This window comes from Haemorhous mexicanus, chromosome Z (assembly GCF_027477595.1).
Source record: "Haemorhous mexicanus isolate bHaeMex1 chromosome Z, bHaeMex1.pri, whole genome shotgun sequence".
NCBI classification, from domain to species: domain Eukaryota; kingdom Metazoa; phylum Chordata; class Aves; order Passeriformes; family Fringillidae; genus Haemorhous; species Haemorhous mexicanus.
In genome coordinates this window covers 57,992,713-58,004,709 of record NC_082381.1, presented here as the reverse complement: position 1 = coordinate 58,004,709, position 11,997 = coordinate 57,992,713, and the positions used below count along the sequence as shown (strand labels likewise).

At 37.9% G+C, this 11,997-nt stretch overlaps 1 long non-coding RNA gene across 3 annotated transcripts in view; it reads left to right on the top strand.

The window, feature by feature from the left end:
- LOC132322261 (uncharacterized) overlaps window positions 1–3,376 on the top strand; it is a 36,482-nt gene extending 33,106 nt beyond the window's left edge. For all 3 annotated transcript variants that reach the window (XR_009485062.1, XR_009485063.1, XR_009485061.1), the window contains one exon: window positions 295–3,376. This is a non-coding gene — a long non-coding RNA (uncharacterized LOC132322261). The remainder of the gene's footprint in view (window positions 1–294) is intronic.
- The last annotated feature ends 8,621 nt before the right edge of the window (window positions 3,377–11,997 follow it).

Sequence of the window (11,997 nt, the reverse complement as noted above, 5' to 3'; positions counted from 1 at the left end):
GAAGAAATAAGATTTTAGATGTGAAGCTAAGACAGAGAACAAGAATTGCCTAGTTGTGGAGAAGTTAGCTTCTGGAAGGAGTTCACTCACTGTAGTAGTACAAGAACAGGAATTAGAACTGCTAGAGCTCACCTGACTTACTGATCTGTCAGGAGCTACCTTAGCATTAGGATTCATCTGGTTCCTGGGGGATGTCCATGCCTGGATTTCACAGCCTTCATTAAAGGGTGTATTACTATGCCTTCAGTGCTCTTTTTTGTTTTTTAATTGCCTTTTTTTTTTTTGTTACTGCAGAGTCTGCCTTCAGAAGATGTGAAACAACAGCAGATCGGTCTCTGTATATCTAAGGACTTTATTCACTGTTCTTAAAATGATATATAAACCATGTCTACCCAAACCCTGCCTACCCATTTCTAACTTATTCTTTTTATAATGGAAGGAACCTGAAGAGAAAAATTAGCTGTATTAGATATACCTGTCTACCAAACAGACAAAATAGCAAAATTCACAAGTACTGGTTTTATTACTGGTTTTTGCTCTTCTCTGTCTGTGCATTAGCTGTCCTGCTTTTCCAGCAATAGAGATATAGTGTGTATCCTGGAGAACAGCCATCTACCTGTTATCTATGAACACTCTGAAAAAAATACAGAAGCAGTGGGTCATTTTGAGCCTTTCTCCACCAGTTCTAGATCTCACCCTTTACCATCCTATGATATACCTCAGAGAACTTGCTATCTCCGTGTCACCCGGAGGACACATCTTTGCATAGCTTCATTTCCATCCCCCACCTCCCCCACCCTGCATTTTTTTTATTTTGAAAAAAGAAAAAATATTTGTGATCTTTTTTGGAGCTCAGCTTGCATCTAGTACTCATTTCCCCAAAGCAGAACTCAGTTTTCATAGGTAAATAAACCTACACTTTCAATTAGAGCATCATTTTGTTGAAGGCATGGTAAACCAAGGTGGGGACAGGGGAAATTTTGCCACAATATGTTTTTATGTTTTGAAAAAACATACACAAAACTGGCATATGCTTCTAAGCAGAATTTGTCTCAAAAGAAAAATACTGTGTTTGTTATTAAAGTCTGGGGATTTGCAGCCCTAACCACATCATCAAAGTCTTACGGAGTCCAACATCATGAAAAGATGTATCAGCTAGAGACAGAGAACATCCTTACAGACATGCAATAAGAAAATGTGATTGAAACACAGGAAACACAAAGCAGGCAGAAAGTGGCTGCTTTGAAAGAACAGATCCCACTGAAGGCTGTGCAGCTCTTCTCACTCTACAGAGCTGCAGTTACATAGGATGGGAGGGAGAGGGATAATGTACTCATCAGTGAGTTAGGGCAATGCCAACTCAAAAAGACAGGTATTTTTAATTCTGAAATAGTTGTAAACTGGGTAACAAAAGCTATGGTGTAGCTTTATGAAGACTAGCTAAGTGCAAAATATCAGGCCATCTTGAAATGAAGAGAAATTGTCTTTATTCTTTTCAGCCAAACCAAATTTCACTCTGGTGTACTGAAAAATTCCTTTTCCAGTCTTGCATCTATGATTTTTTTTTTTTCTAGTCCAGTTGTGGTTTGGAACAATTATTCCTTTGTCTTTTGTCTGGCAATTACTTGCATTTTGCCAGCAATGTTATATTTACTGCAATTAAAGAGCTCGATACCTTTGCTGCCATTCTACTATGAAGACATTTTTTTCCACCAAAGCTTTTGCCTGGACTCATCTATCAACTATCTCTCATCCAGGCACCTAGATCAGTGTTTCCCTGGTGTTTTCTGAGTAAAAAAGAGCTTCTTCTCAGGCGCTCTGTTTGTCTATCTTGCCGCAAGTGGGAAGGTGAGTGGGAGGTATGTCCTCAGCCATCCCAGCCCTCTCAGATGAAGCTGTCTACAGGCTATATAACATCACTATGTAATTTACCTTTTAGCAATAATTTTAATTTGGATGAAGTTCATATTTCTCATGAGTTATTAGCTGACTTCAAAAGCAATAGCTTCACAGTCCCCTCAAGACATAAGGACTGTTACACAATTACAGAAGCTATCACAGAGGACACAAGGTATTTAACAAGTGGCATATCCTAAGGGTTTTTTAACATAATTTTTCTTCAGTGAGGATAAATCTTGACTGTGAGTAATTCACAGTCAATATGTCCTTAGGAATAAATAGTTTCTTCTTTTCATAGGCAGAGGAGGCTATGGAAGGGGTTAACAGTAATCAGCAAAAAACTGTTCCATAAGGGAGAGATTGTAAACACTAAGAACTTCTTCCATTTCTTTCCCTACTGTAGTTACTCCTTGTTTCAAGAGAGCAGTTTGGCAATCCTGAAATTTTAGCCTTTATTTCTAGTGATAAATCAGAGAACCGTCCCCTTACCTTGACAGTTACTATACAAAATCTCTTTCTTGCAAGTTTTTAAGTGGTCCAGTGTATGAAATCTAAGAAATTGCAGAACACATAAATTTAAGGTTTTTATACTCAAGTCAATGACTTGCATTCAACATTATGCAGACAGGATACTGAAATGTAAAGATTGAAGGTAACAGAGCCATAGTAAAAATTATTTTCATTTTTCCTTCTTCTGCCTGAGACAGTGTAGAGACATTTACATCTACTGTGACAAAAACACTTTTAAATATCTAATTGAAAGATAAGAAATAATTCAGACATAAACATTATTCGTGCATGGATTTGCAAGTGAAGTATCAGTGCTCTGATCCACATTTATTAAAGAAGCCACAGAATTTCCCTGTTGCAGAGGCCAGAAACTGCTCAGACCTAAAAATGATGGTAACAAAGGATTAGCAGTCAATATAGGCTTTCAGTGAGTTGTGTTCACATTGCACTTTCCAAATGAGAACTCAGAGCACTAGAAGAGCAACATATGTCCTTCCCAGTATACTGTGTCCCTAAAATATTAGTGTGATGACTTGGATAATCCACCTGTGGAAATAAACAAGAGTTTGTTTCCAAAACTGATGGAGGAGTTTGCTGGGTATGTGAGTCCTCACAGGCAGTAAACATTTTATTACTAATATCTCACTCTTCATTGCACCTGAATTTCTATCTATTAACAGTTGGATATTCATTATATAAATCTGAATGGTGGCTCTGTTCTCTGCATTTCACTTTTCTTTTTAATTGGCTGAATTGAATTGAATTGGCAACATAATCCTGGAACAATCTACCAACACTTCAATGACTCCTGGGAAATTTTTTTAATGTAAGAAAAAAGTGATTTCACATCCATTACACATGCCGTAGTAATATCCATTAAAAAAAATCTCATTGCTTGAGGAAAGTGTGGAAACATGGAAACTTTGTTGGAATAATCCATTTACACAAATAAAGATAAATGTATCTGTTTGTGTCCTTCCTTTAGAGTCTTCTGACTTATAAGTCAGTATGACTACCACCCTGGGCTCAGAGTTATGAGGTCTGTTCAGGGCCATACCCACCTCCTGCTGATGGTCCTGGGACTAATCTGTATGGGACCTTAGCTGAAGCTGAGGGATAGACCTCATCATGGGTCCTGACCCCACAGCCAGTATGGCTTCATCCATGGTTGCGTCCCATGGAACTCATTTGTCAGGGAGTTTGTCCAAAACAAGTCCAGGTCACAGGATCAAGTCACAGCCCCATTGGCTGACCTTAACCCATTGCACCCAGGGCAAAGCCTGCCCCTCAAGTCACCAAATGCTTTAATGAGGATCTGGTGAAGGGACCAAGGTTTAATCTTCAATGCTGGGTAATGCCTCACCTGCATGGCAGACACTAGCCTATCTTCAGCAGGAATTTTCTATCCCTGCAGTATGGCCAGCCAGGTGTCCCTGCAGGCGGACAGCAAAGACCTCTGCCCCGGGCCCCAGGCTCACTGTTCACTACTCTGGAGCAGCACTTTGGAAATGGCAATCTCACAGCCATTGCTGAGACTTTCTTGCTAGACATCCAATAGAGTGGTCAGTTAGCCACCAAGAACCCTGGTTCATGGAGGTGGTTACAGGAACTGGCTAGGAGGGAGAAAGTCCTTGTGGCCCACTACACACCATCACTGAGAGTCTCACTTTCCAGATGGCTGGGGTAGAGTCCCGTGGAGCTTGTGAGAACTCCTGAACCTGGCACTTTGGAGAGGTACCTGATGGCATGCAAGAGAGTGCACCAGAGCCCTTGGGGAAGCCCAGTCACAATTTCTTCTACTTACCATCCACAGAGGAAAAGCTGCGGAGGTGGGCACCACCCCACCTCATCCCACACCCCAAGAGTAGGGATATGAGTGAGAAGGAGGAGAATGCTTTGGTTCTGTTGAGAAATGCCACAAGAAAAACTTTCATGTCCAGACCATTGTAAAGGCAGTACTGGTTGGGAGGCATCTGCACCAGCACCCTGCCACACAATACTCTCTGTCTTATGCTTTTGGGACAGAAGCACTGTCTAATCCACTGTGCCCATAATTCTGCAGCCTCCAAATACGTACGGAAGTCCAGATGCTCTCTTGGCCACAGCATACCTCAGCCAAGTTAATTGCTATGAGTGGGAGCTGCAGAGATATTCTGCTTACAGTAAGCTATGGGACCTGGACAGGCAGAGGCTGCTGTATATCCCCCTCTACACTGTTATCCTCAGACTGCCCTGGCTGGAGGAAGCGAACCCTTTTCCCTGACTGCTGGCTGGGATCCTTGTTCTCACGTGTCATTATCCTCAGCTTCTTACGGTGCCAGCCCAGTTTTTCTGCTTTCTGACTCAGAAGAGTTTCTTTGCCCTCCAAGCTTTGGATTTAAAACGCATTCAGTGAAAATAGCAACCAAAATTAGATGATTGTCCTCTCACTATCACTCATTAAATGGGCTCTTGGGTTTTGTCTTCTTTCCAAAGGATAATTTACTTGTCACAAAATCACACCTTCAGATGTCAGTCTTCTCATTGAGAAAGACAGAGCTAAAAGATCTTGGAGAGTGAAGTGCCATTTCACTGTAAATGCTCCATAAAACCTGAGCTCCACAAAAGACCTGATGGTATTCTGACATTGCTGTACCCATGCTACACTCAGCCTATGGATATGTGGCAGACAGCAAGTCTCTGAGTGCTGAATTTTCCAGCTTCTTTAAAGAAGCTCTTTCTCTCTGCCCAGTAACTTTGTGGGCAATTACCAAGGTCAGAGGCCTTGAACACCTTTTCTCTCCTTCCATACAAAGGTTAATGGACAGTTCTTATCTAGTTTTAGTGTGGTATGGTGACTACAGCAGAGCCTAGCCTTTGACAAGCATGTGTGAATTTAGCACTTGGATTCCTTGGAACACCATCTCTACAGACAGCTTTATGAACCTTAGACAGAGATAATTTACAGAACAGGTCTCTCTGAAATTTTCAAAATTCAAAAGGAAGAAACTGAAAATTCTTAGATAGTTTGCAAAAGAGTAAAAACACATAATATTTGTATTGAATATTGATATGAACCTGCATGTCTTTATAACCTAATAGTTTCATCTCAGCATGTTTTAGTGTGTTTAGCAATATTCAATCAAATTCAATCAGGCAGTATTGATATTCAATCAAATGAGAACTTAATGGCTATCCTCTTCGAATCCCACCATTTCCATGAGGTAAGTCTCTAAATAGTAGGAGATAGTTTTTTAACTCATTTCCATGAAGTTATGTGTTTTCTTTAGCACATCCTCCATTTCTTTAAATAACCTTTCCTCTCTGGAAGTCATTTTCTTTTCAAAACCACTATAGCTAATTCTGTGTGATGGTTCCTTAGTAGCACGCCTAGAACTGCAAGTGTTGGGCTACAACCACTGAGATTAAACTTGTGATATAGTTGGCATTGTTTGCTGCAAAGCACTAGACTCAGAGAAAAAAGAAAAAGGCCAAATGTCTGTGACACACAGAATAGAGAGGACAATAACATAACAGATCTACAGCTGACATGTATGACTCCGACAGAAACAGAAGATGAAAATCTGATGCAGATTATGTAATTACTAGGTATCTAGTAACGTGCAGCTGGTTAATATTCCTGCTCTATACACATACACAAAAATGATTCAATTTTTTCTACTCTAAAATTCTGGGTGAGCAAATTTATTAATTGGTCTCTAGTCTCACTGCTATTTAAATTTTGGTCAGAACGAATTCATCCTCAGGAACAGGTGTGCTATCTGGTTTCTGTGGAATAAAAAATGATTGAAATTGATTTGAACAGTTTTCTTAGCTGCAGAAAAACCAAAACCATTCTGAACAGATTTTGAATATGGTGCTGTTATTTTTTTCCCCCTGGCTAGAAAAAAGCCTCATTAAGAAGTAAGAATTACTTAAAGGATCTAAACAAAGCTGAAGTTTCTGAGACCGATTTATTTATTACAAAGAGTAAATTCATTAAATGACCATACAAATTATCTTCTATTTTTTTCCACATTTTATTTTATACTCAGCTGGTGTATTAAATAGAGCAGGCCTAAACCTTTCCATCTTTTTGACAGTGGCAATTTTATAGCTGTCTTCATAGTGACAGATATAAGCAGAACTAGAACTTTTCAGCTGGAAATTTGATTACACTTTAGGAAAAGTATATAAATTCTATTTCTTTTTCCTTAGCCTACAATTAATGCTCTTGTAATACAGAAATTTATGGTACTGTCCATTTACATTATATGCTGATCCAGCTCCTGTGTTACCTTATAAGAATGCTTCCACAGAATGCACTGAAGTACAAAACTACCTCAAAGCCAGATCCAAACATTCCCAAGCTTTGAAAAAGTTTGGAACTTTTTCCAAATTTTTGACTCAAATCCATCTGCCGTTAAATTACAAAGTAATGTCTTGGTTTCATCTTAGACTGCAGTACGTATTCTAATTATGCAAAATTTTAGCAAAGAAAATTAGGCTAATAATGACATATAAGGAGCTGGTATTATGCCAAAGAAAATACTGCATGATTTTAATTGGCAACTTATTTTAGAAAACCTATTGATTTGTTTTGACATCAGTGAATGTTTCATTCACATTTTATTTTATTGCTTATACTACTATTTCTAAAAAACTGGTTAAATTTAGGAAGACAATTGCTCTTGCTGTTCAGCTTTTATCTTTTTTTTTCTTGAAAACTCAGCTCACATTTAAGACATAAATAACAACCGTGCCAATTCTGCTCAGTTTTCTGAGTAGGATCACTTCTTAATTGCTCTGAGTTTGAATTAATTGTATCAATATGAAGAAGATAGACTTGATCTATTTTACTCACACAAATCTCAATCTTTATTCCCACAAAGCATATAAGAGATGGATGGCTTAAAATTTTATACTCTGGACAAAGTGTACAAGCAGGCAAAACCTTTTTGAAATGTCACATTCCTTGAGCAATCTGAATTTGATATTTTCATCTGAAAATATGAATTCATTGAAAAAAACAGACATAAGTAAGTATTTACAAGACAAATTGAGCTGTCACAGTTTTGAAAATCCTTACTTTTGCCAACAAACACAAATCTTTGACACTGAGTATAAGCATGTGGAGTGAGTAGGAGTGTTTTTCAGCCTGTTTTTGTTCTCTGTTATTAAAGGTTTGCAAATGACCATCAGGTTTTTTTCCTAAAATGAACCAGTAGGTCCTGCTAAAATAGCTTTTTATGGCCGTGTCACAGGCACTGAGAAAGAAACACTAAATTTTAATATTGTAAAAACAATGCATATAACAGTAAGAGAATATACAACTAAGGAATCAGCTGATCCTGCCCAAAATGTACAGAATCAGAACAGCATTTCTGACCAGTCACAAGTGCAAAGAAATGCACTATAATGTGGAAGTATCCTTATGAGAACAGCCATTATGAACCTTTTCTCTCATACCATGATCAACAGTGAGTAAATACTTCGTAAGCTGTTTTATTTCCCAACAGAAAAAATCCCAATAAAAAAAGATACTTGTTAAAAAAAGTGCTTGAAGTGAAAAATGAAACAAATGCTTTGTTAATGAAAGTGGATTTTTATGCTATGGAGGAACATGCCTGTTGCAATTTACTATAATTTAAAGCAAGAAAAGCTTAAAGGCTCTGATTTTAAAATGTGCCAGAATCTAATAATGACCTAATATTGTGTTTTACTTCGGAAGTTGGGCCCCAGATGCTTGAGCATGCCATCCTGAAGGTGCTTAGTGTTTCTTGGCTTACACTCTACCAACTCAGCATAGCCAGAAGCAAACATGCTTGTTTCTATCATGAGACATTTTCTTCTTGTGCTGAGTTACTTTGTCTTGTTATCATCATAGTTAAGATAATCTGGCCTTCTGTTATATTTTTTGTTATCATTATGCTTTTAGGCGTCTAATACTTAGAACTCATCCAAGAAGTGCATTCTATGTGTAAAGATCATCAAGCACAACAGCACACAAAACAATAATACTGTAGTTCAGACTCAGCAACTGCAAGCATACGTACAGTCACATTGTCCACAGGGTGCATGAAATTTCATTATTTGAGCAATACACATCACCATGTATATGGAAATATAAAATAGAGAGATCATTTTCCTGTACAATAACGTGGAAAGGAATAATTAGAGCCCTTACTTTGCCAAATATTACTCTACAGAAAAAGGGTCACTAAACTAAAGGGAAAAAAATATTTTTTCCATAAGCAACATGATACAGCATGTGATATATTTACAGCAGGATGTGAATGTTTGAGGCTATAAGTTTGTAATGGGGAGATCATTTCTCCCTCTCCACTGATATAGTATTTCAAACAGTGGATTATAATTTTTGGATAGAGTTCAAAAAGTACAGAATTCAAAGACTGATGACATAAGTTCACTTCATCTATGGTTTCATTTAATAGGCCTGGCTGTATATTTTTTTATATATATGACTATAAGTTAGTTCAGTTTATATAAAATGTACCCCATTTTCAGTTTCTTGACTTTACAAATGAGCTATTGTACTTTTGTTAGAGTGTGTGTCCTTGTGTGTGTACCTATCTATACAAAAATATATACATATTTATCTTAGAACACTCATTGTTTTAAATTTCAATCACGAAAAATAACTGCAAAGTGCTTAAAGTTTCAAATGTTTCCTTGAGTGCTGCAGAAATAAAACCAGAGAAGTTATAACAATGTTTAGCAGAGATCAAGTGCTTAAAAGTACAGGGTTTCATTTTGCTGCGATAATCCTTTGAAATATGTCTTATCTTCAAATCAGTTTAAATGCTCCTAAATTAAAAAAAAAAAAAAAAAACAAAACATAGAAGGGTATTAGTTCAAGGATAAAAAAGAAGAGCAGAATGAGATGACTCTGTCTGGTTCCACTAGGCCTCGCAACCATCATTTACACAGAGACTGCACCTTTATCATTTACTTCCCACCATATTTTGGAACAGACCTCAAATGCATTTGGTGCTTGCTGTAAATCTCACACACTCTGGGAAACTTCATCCAGGACACTTCCTGGAAGCTTACTCACAGAATTCTCTCCTCATGTCTGGCTTACGTTCCACATGAAAAAAACATGGGACTTGCACTTGGAACAGACTTCAGCTTACTTCCTAATGAGAACTGTTGACCTGTTAAAACTACACATGCAGATCCAAAACTACAACTACAGGGCTTGAGAAGGTCTTAGGGTCATACAAAGGTTTGGGTTAGAAGAGTCCTTAAATGTATACCTAGTTTCAACTCCCCTGCCATGGGCAGAAACACCTTCCACTAGACTAGGTAGTTAAGAGCTCCATCTAATCTGGCCTTGAACACCTTTGGGGACAAGACATTCATAACTTCTCTCGGCAGCCTTCTTCTGGGCCTCACCATCATCACAGTAAATATTTTTTTTCCTAATAGTTAATCTAAACCTACTCTCTTCCAGTTTAAAGCCCTCAAGACCCCTTGTCCCGTCACTCCCACACTCTTGTAGAAAGTCCGTCTCCATCTTCCTTGTAGACTCCCATTAGGTACTGGAAGGCCCCAATTAGGTCACCTTCTCTATTCCAGGCTGAGCAATCCCAATTCTCTTAGCTGTTTCCAATTCTCAGAGCTGTTCCATCCCTCAAATTATATTGGTGTACCTCCTCTGGACTCTCTCCAACAGGTCAATGCCCTTTTGGTGCTCAGGATGCTCCAAAAAATACATTGAAGGTTTTTGCTTTCTGAGTTGCTATCCTGCCATCCATACACATGAGAGGTGTAGAAAGAGACATAGGAGACAGAGGTAAAAACATTGTTGAGTACCTCCTCACCTGTGGTTTCCAGTTTTCCAGCATTATTTGGAGGATTACATTCTCCGCCCTTCCTTTTTTTTATTTAACATAGCTGTAAACACCATTATTCTTTGCATCACATGCCAGGTTCAGAACCAGCTTCACCTTGGCCTTTGTCACCCCACACCTACACAACCAAACTTCCCAGGTCACCTGTCCTAGCTTCCACTGCCTACACATTTTCTTCTTTCCCTTTAGTTTGTTGAGGGGTTCCCTACTCGTCCAAGCCAGTTCTGTGTTAAGATATACTCAATGTTTTACCATATGTGGCTGGTCTCATATGCCATGGTGTTTTACAGAAAACACATTAGATTTACTTATGTTTGTTCTCTCTCTTGGAAAGATCACAGACTTACCTCTATTTTTATCCAAACATTTTGGTGCCTTTCTAAAAAGCTCTAGCTATGGGAACAATTCTTTTGAGAGCATCAGCTCTTGTCAGAATAACACTCTTTCTCCCCAGGTTATAAGAGCTGGAGGAAACAGCTTGAAAGGTTAGGGTAGGTATTTTGAAAATCCTACAATGTCTACATCAATTTAATTAATTGAAGGACTGCTCACTTTTACTGAGCAACGAATGTTCAGCCTGAGTTCATTGTTGATTTGTAAATTCTCTTTTGCACCACACAGTGCTCTGTACAGTTTTTATCCCGAGGCAGACTGCATGTTGCCTGTTGAGTCAGGAATATTACCACTTTGAAGCAGCTCCTTAGTACTCTCCAAACGAGATGCCATTATAAAGATGAGTGGCAGATGGAAATATTGACATGCCTGTATCTCAGCTCTTAATTTCCTGGACATGTTGAAAAAAAGAGAGTAAGAATCAGCTGGATATTAAGTAAAAGTTCAAGAAAAGAAAATTCACTGTCACTAAAAATACAAAAGTGTTTTAATATGCATTATAAACTGAAGAAGTAGAATCATTTTCCTTAAGAATACACAGTTTGTATAATTGGAAAAGCAAGTCATTTTCAAACCTGTGCTGCTTTTAAACAGCAAGAAAATCATCAAATTAGTTTCAACAATCTCTCCTGAGACAGAAAAAAAACCCAAACAAAATAAAAAAATACTGCTTTTGATTCAAAATCATAGCATTTAGAATCAGGGAAGGAAGGATTTTAAAACACAAGCTACATAGAAGCACATGTATATTGATTTATTTTCTTTTGATTTATTTGTCTTTTTAACTTTGCTCTGTCTGGCTTTAGCTCCTGCTTTTATTCTACAGGAAAACCAAAACATAAAGGAAAATATTTTAGCTGACAATAGTAGGAAGGAATTCCTTAAAGGGTAGAAAACAATAAAGATGCCCAAAATCACAGCTCTGACTACAAAGTGACACACTTTCCTCTAACCTATGGGAACAATAACTATGGAATTACTAGAAATCAAAGCTTTTAGCAAAGAATTTCAGAAAAGCTTCCCACCTTCAGCCATGTGCATTTCAAGGTTTGGAGTTTTGCCTTCTATCTTTTCTCTTTTGCTCTTGTGCTCCTTACAATTAGCAAATATATTTCCTGTTTGAGATATACTAAAGGCAGCCAATAGCTCTCTGAATGTTTCTTGCAGAGCTCACTAATATGCAGCCTGCACTGATCTCAAGGCTTTCTATAACTGATCTTAATAAAAGGAACAGAAGATATTTCACAAAATAATCAGTAGCCCATTGCATTATGTGTATTTACAAATGTAAATTCTTAGCACCTAATGTTTCCTGCTATGCATCTTATCAGACAGCAGT